The sequence below is a fragment of the Panthera pardus genome, unplaced genomic scaffold (assembly GCF_024362965.1).
Source record: "Panthera pardus isolate Hobbes unplaced genomic scaffold, ASM2436296v1 HiC_scaffold_1, whole genome shotgun sequence".
NCBI classification, from domain to species: Eukaryota; Metazoa; Chordata; class Mammalia; order Carnivora; family Felidae; genus Panthera; species Panthera pardus.
This window is the reverse complement of record NW_026526654.1, coordinates 71250936-71257439: the sequence shown is the minus strand read 5'-3', so window position 1 is coordinate 71257439 and position 6504 is coordinate 71250936.

Genomic DNA, 6504 nt, shown 5'->3' with positions numbered 1-6504 from the left:
TCTTTCGCCTATTCCATATCTGTTTTGCAACATGCCGGCAGAGCTGGATCAACATAGTAAATGAGATACTTTGATGTCCCCGAGGGCTTAAAATTTAGGCCTTTTATTATTAGAACTGTTTAATGATGATGTAGAGGTTTAAAATAAGAATTTCCCTTTGACAGCTATGAAATGACAGACAAACCTACATACTGTGGTATAGCCAAGTGTTGAAATACATACTAAAATTCAGATAAAATGAAAGCAACTCACAAAAAATGTTTTAGTAGTTTCTTGAAACCTGGTTTATTGACATCGCCTTGAAATATGTTTATACCTGAGAAAGTAAGGCAGGGCATACTTTAAAACACAGTTTATTCATAATGTGAGTATACATTTTTACTTCATTAAAAAAAAAAAAATCTAACATGCCAGCCATTTTTACTTAACTTTGGCCATTTCCTTGAGAGAGGGTTGGAGGTGGTTAAGAGGAACAGGGCATTGCTAGCACTTTCCAGGCCCTTTTTGTGAAGGAATATGGCCATCTTCAGTAACTAGAGTTCCTGGTGGCTTTGCTGCAATGGGAGTTTGCTCAGCTTGACCTGCGGAAGGGAGCAAACTATCAGATCTGAGCAGCTAATAGGTTTGAGAATTCTTTATGAAAGTGAAAATGGTACTCCTTAAAAGGAGTAAAAGGATTTTGTTGGATGCATTAGTGAGAAAAATGAAGGGCACTTGAACTTCATTTTTTTTTTTTATCTGTAAAGATCCAATGGATTAAAGAGAGATGTGCTTTCGACTTGAGTTCTTTTCAGAAGAGATAGGAAATATCTTTCCAATGTTGATATTGTTATGCCTAAACAAATTCTCCTTCACAGCTGAGATTGGCTTCCAGCAGTGAGAATATTGCCAATGGAGCGATAATGTTGCAGCACGAGCCATAGGCCAGAGCGGGACATGTGCTACCTTGGAGTTGGGGTGAGGGTTCCAGCATGGAACTGGAAGAGGTGCAATTAGGCTAGATGAAATAATTTTTTAAAAAGTTTATTTATTTATTTTGAGAGAGAGAGAGAGAGCACGCGTGGGAGTGTGAGTGGGGCAGGGGCAGAGAGGGGGGAGAGAATCACAGCTCTGTGCCGTCCATCTCACAAGCTGTGAGATCATGACCTGAGCTGAGGTCAAGAGTCAGACGCTTAACCAACTGAGCCACGCAGGCGCCCTGGATGAAATAATTTAAAGAAGAGAAAGACTTGCATACTACAGGCTTAACTATATGTGATGGGATAGATTCAAGCAAAGGGAAAAGTAAGCAAGAAAAAGGCAAAAGAAAAAACCATGTACATGCTCCCTGGCAGAACTATGGTAGTTAAAAACTGCAATTTGCAGATATATGTACGTATACACACGGACATATACATATATAAAGTTAGGTGCATAACTGAGTTAAGTATTTTGGTAATTACAGACGAGAAAAAGGCAAACTTTGTAATCAAGGGGCAGTTTGGGTTCAGATTTTATAAATTCGGCTACATTCATTTAATTATTCATTTCTCTATACTACAATGCTTTTATTTTCTTGGGTTGTACTTTGAAGAGGAACCTTGAACCAAATACATCTATTTACATCCACAATACATGTATTAACGTCAAAAGTCACAACACTGCTACATGAAAGACAAAGAGGCTAAGTCATATTCACAGGACAATCACGTGTTTAGGGTACAGAGCAGAGGAATCTGATCCACCTTTGAATTGTAGCCCCTCAGTCCCTGTTTGGGACACTTAAGAATCTCTCTGATGTCTCCTTTCCATGTGATTTCCCCTTACTGGAGTATTAGCGTCTCAGAGTTGTTGTAAAGATTGTGAAATACAAGTATTTGTAAAGCACTAAGCATAATGACTCCTAGATGGACTTTTAAAAAGGCTAGATTCCCTTCCTTTTATTACACACACACACACACACACACACACACACACACACACACACACCCCTCTAACATTTAGTTCATTTTAAAGAAAGTTTTTAGGCAATGGTTTATGTGAACTTTTTTTTTTCCTACTCATTTCAAAACAATTTACATAGTAATAGTCCAGTATAACACAGTAATGGATTGTGCTTGAGCTTTTTGTGTTATCATGGGATTGACCAGTACATACACGATATTTCCTATAGATGAGGCAGATGTTAACTTTAGGTATTTTTATATCTATGAAATTCTACTAATACTTTTCATGTTAAAAATGGTTAATTTTCTTATAAAATACATATTTTTCTTTTTTTTTTTCTTCTTGTTGCTTCACAAAATGAAGTACCTCACATAAAACTTCTGGTATTGCCAGTCTAACGGCAGTGCTTATTACAAACTAGAAATTCTTACAACTGAAGTCAGAAACCCAGTGATTCCCACAGATACATCTTTTGAACGTCAAGGTCTTTACTTAACAATGAATATATGAATAATACGAATGGATATTTGTGGTAGATTTAATGGTTCAATAGATATTTTCTCAACCTATCACTAATTTGAACATGATTTAGTTATGATAAAAACTACTTTCTCTCTCTCTCTCTCTCTAAGTAGGCTCCATGCCCAATGTGGGGCTTGAACTCACACCCTGAGTTCAAGAGTCGCATTCTCTGTCTACCAACAGAGCCAGACAGGCGCCCCATGATATAAAGTTCTTTTAATGATAATTAAATACAATAAATATTTTCCAACTCAGAGAGAAAGTGTCATTTGCATTTCAGATTTTTGAGACTATTGACCATTGTCCAGAATGATGATCTGGTTACTCAAATGAATTTTTAAAAGTTGCCATACCAATATTTTAGTGCCAAATGGAAGTTTAGTAAAAATTTGTTTTTCTACTAAAACTTATTTTATTACCACACTAGATTCTTTACACGTATAAAAACACTTCTTTGTAATTACTACGGAAGAAATCTGGAGGCGTCATCGTTGGTTTCATTTTTTTCAGAGTAAGAGCTACCAATTTTTCAGCGTCTACTGGGGGCCAAGTGCATGCCAAGCACCGCACTTACCTTCTTCTTAATCTTGGCAACAGTCCTGCAGTGATAAAGACTCCTGGTTGCCCTCCCAACACACAGTGCAGCCACTATGCAGGTAAGAGGGGCCAAGTAACACAGCTGGCCAATCAGATCGACGAGGAAATTATTAAGTGGGGTGCCAGAAAATCTCTTTTCAAAGCAAGTCCAGATCAGCTGACATGCTTTCTTTTCTTCTTCCATTTCTTCTGCCAATGCAAACCTACAATATTTGAGGTGAAATAGCTAACTGCCAGGTAACAAGAATGCATTAAGATGGGCTGGACAAGAAAACAGAGAATGCCTCACGTTCTTAATGATGTTCTAAAACTTAGAGGGGACAAATGAGGCCCGCCTGGACTGTCTTCCACTGGTATATGTGATAAAAATAACCCTTGTTTTTCAGGTTTCTTATTTATGGATGAATGCACTTCTCAACCAATTCACCTGCAAAGAAAACATTGACCTTTCCGTGTCTGAGAGGAGGCAACCAAGCTGGTAGAAAATAGGATAATAATTGGATGCTCAGGCATCAGAATCATTAATGATCTGATTCAAAAGTGCTTTGAGAACTTTGGATTAAAAGTGCTGTATAGCATAGGAGAGATACAAACATGTCCCTTAATTTTAATAAATTTTTTACCTTGGACAAGTGTCTTTGACCCTAGTCCTCAGTTTACTTATCTTTAATACAAGAAAATTGTGCCCGATTATGTCTAAGACCCCTTAAAGACAGAACTATTAAAATGCTGTACATATTGGCCTATAAAAAAACAACAGCAACAATCTGGCCCTCAAAAGCATGATTCCAGGCAGTCTTATGAATGCTAGTGAGCTATTAGTGTTCACAATGCAAAACTGAACACCTAAGAGTCATGCTATCCCTAAGATTTAGAGGAATAGCCTAATCGAACAGGTAGCATTATACTCTGTACGGAGGTTTCACAGAAAAGTGCCGAATGGAGTCACTAAAGGAACGTGGACTCCCATCTTGAATTTTGCTTTTCTAGACAGATTGTGCTTTTTTAGAAAGAAGGAACGAAAGTGCTCTACAAGTACAATACAGATAGAGTAAAAGCATTCTCATCCAACACCGGTACTGTTGGTGAATTGAAAAAGTACAGAAAAGGGGCACCTGGGTGGCTCAGTCGGTTGAGCATCTGACTTCAGCTCAGGTCGTGATTTCTCAGTCTCTGAGTTCGAGCCCCGCGTCGGGCTCTGTGCTGACCGCTCAGAGCCCGGAGCCTGCTTCTGATTCTGGGTCTCCCTCTCTCTCTGCCCCTCTCCCGCTCACACTCTGTCTCTCTCTCAAAAATAAATAAACATTAAAAAAAATTTTTAAAGAAAAAGCACAGAAAAGAAAAACGATGCTACATATCTTCAACTTTTAATTTTAACCTGAACTACATTTCATTTGTCAGTCTTTTGAAGTGCAAAATATTTGTAGATTTTTACATTTTCTGGGCTTTTGTAGTTTCCTTGCTTGCATCCCATTTGATAGCAATTTCTTCAGTGACTTGTTTACATTCCATTGGTTTATACAATATTGAATTAATTAACAGGATTATAACGACAAGTTCAACTGGTATACAGGGACTTGAGGGAAGAAGCCTGGAGCTTGCAAGGAGAGTGGAAGTTCACAATTATATTAAAGGGAATTCTACTACTTTTGAGTATATACCATACTGAGGGCATGTTTTAAAGAGGGAACTAGGAGCATCATTTAATCTGGCAAATTAAGTGGATGTCATGAGAGCTCCTATGTGCCCATCAGCAATGATAGATACTGCATGATAACAGGTTAAGGTATTTTACTCACCGTTTTAGAACATGGGTCTGTGGAGACTAGTGAACTAAATATTAAAATGACATTCTCACTAATATCCTAGAAGCTCTCACCCCTTTATCCTTTCCATCTTCTTCCTAGGAGCAAATTCTTCCCTTGTAAGAGATTTTGTTGATGGGTCTCCCTGTCGTTTTCCTTTGTGCCCGAGTCTCCACCTTGGTTTCACGCCAGGTGTCCTGGTTCTTCATCTTCGCAGGGGGTGGAGCTCCGTCCCCAAGCACCAATTCCCACCGAGGGGTCAACGATAACTCCTTCCAGACTTTCCCGGAATTATGCCTCTGAAATCAGATCCAGGTTCTCGTGCTCTTCTGCTTTGTGACTTTGAACTATGTTCATTAATATTACTTGGTCTCCTGATTCCTTTTCTGAAAAAGTAATAACACTTAGCTGGCAGGTTTGTTAGAAGATTAAATGATCGTGGGGAGCTCTAGCAGAGTGCCTGGCACAAGCAGGCAATGAAATGTTTGTTATCTTCCCATTTCCTCGACGCCAGTAACATTTGGTCTTTACCTATTCGCATCACTCTCCTGACTCTAAGCTCTGACCACTTACAGGAATGTTGGTTGAATTTTTCCGAGCTTGATCACCTGCCTGTCAGAATCTTTGCCCACTGAGAGTCCAGATGATCTGCTTGCTTGTCCATACTGTTCCCTATTTTTTAAGGGTATTTTTTTTTAAGTTTATTTATTTTGAGAGAGAGTGCGTATGAGAGTGCATGCACTGGAGGGGCAGAGAGACAGGGAGAGAAGAGAGAATCCCAAGGAGAGCGGAGCCTGGTGCAGGGCTTGAACTCAGAAACACTGGGATCATGACCTGAGTCGAAATCAAGAGTCCTATGCTTAACCGACTAAGCCACCCAGGCGCCCCATTCTATATGGTCCCCTATTAGCACTAAAGGGATTTCCCTGGAGCATTCAGCTTAGCCCTGGGTGTCACTGGTCAGAGTGGGTGGCCATCCGTTTCCCACAATTCACTCAGCAAACATCCTTTCCACCTCTGAATTTCTCTGTAATTCTTCTTCTGTCATTTGACATACACACGTTAAACCTTTAGTACTAGGTACTGGCGTGTTAGGCAGGGTTCTCCAGAGAAACAGAACCAAGAGAAACAGGAGAGAAAGAGACACAGAGACAGAGAGAGAGAGAGCATAAAAAATTGGCTCACGTAATATGGAGGTAGAGGAGTCTTGAGACCAGCAGCTGGCACACTGGAGACCCCGGGGAGCTGATGGCATACTTCCAGTCCTCCACTCAGCAAGCTCAGGACCCAAGAAGAGTCCGTGTTTCGGTGCTGAGTCTGACTGAAGGTAGGAAAGGACCAAAGTCCCAGCTGGATGCAGTCAGGCAGGAGGAGTGCCCTTTTACTCATGGGAGGGTAAGTCTCTGTTCAGTCAGGTCTTCCATTGGCTGAAGGCTACCTACTCTAAGGAGGGCCACCTGCTATACTTAATCTAGCCATTCAGATGTTAACATTACTCAAAACATCCTCACGGACACACCCAGAATAACATTTGACCAAATTTCTGGGCACCCCGTGACCCAGTCAAGTTGACACAAAAAATTAACCATGGTACAAGGCACTGTGCTGGGCATTGTTCGTATTCTTGTCATTATTTCTGGTCTCAGAGAAGTCA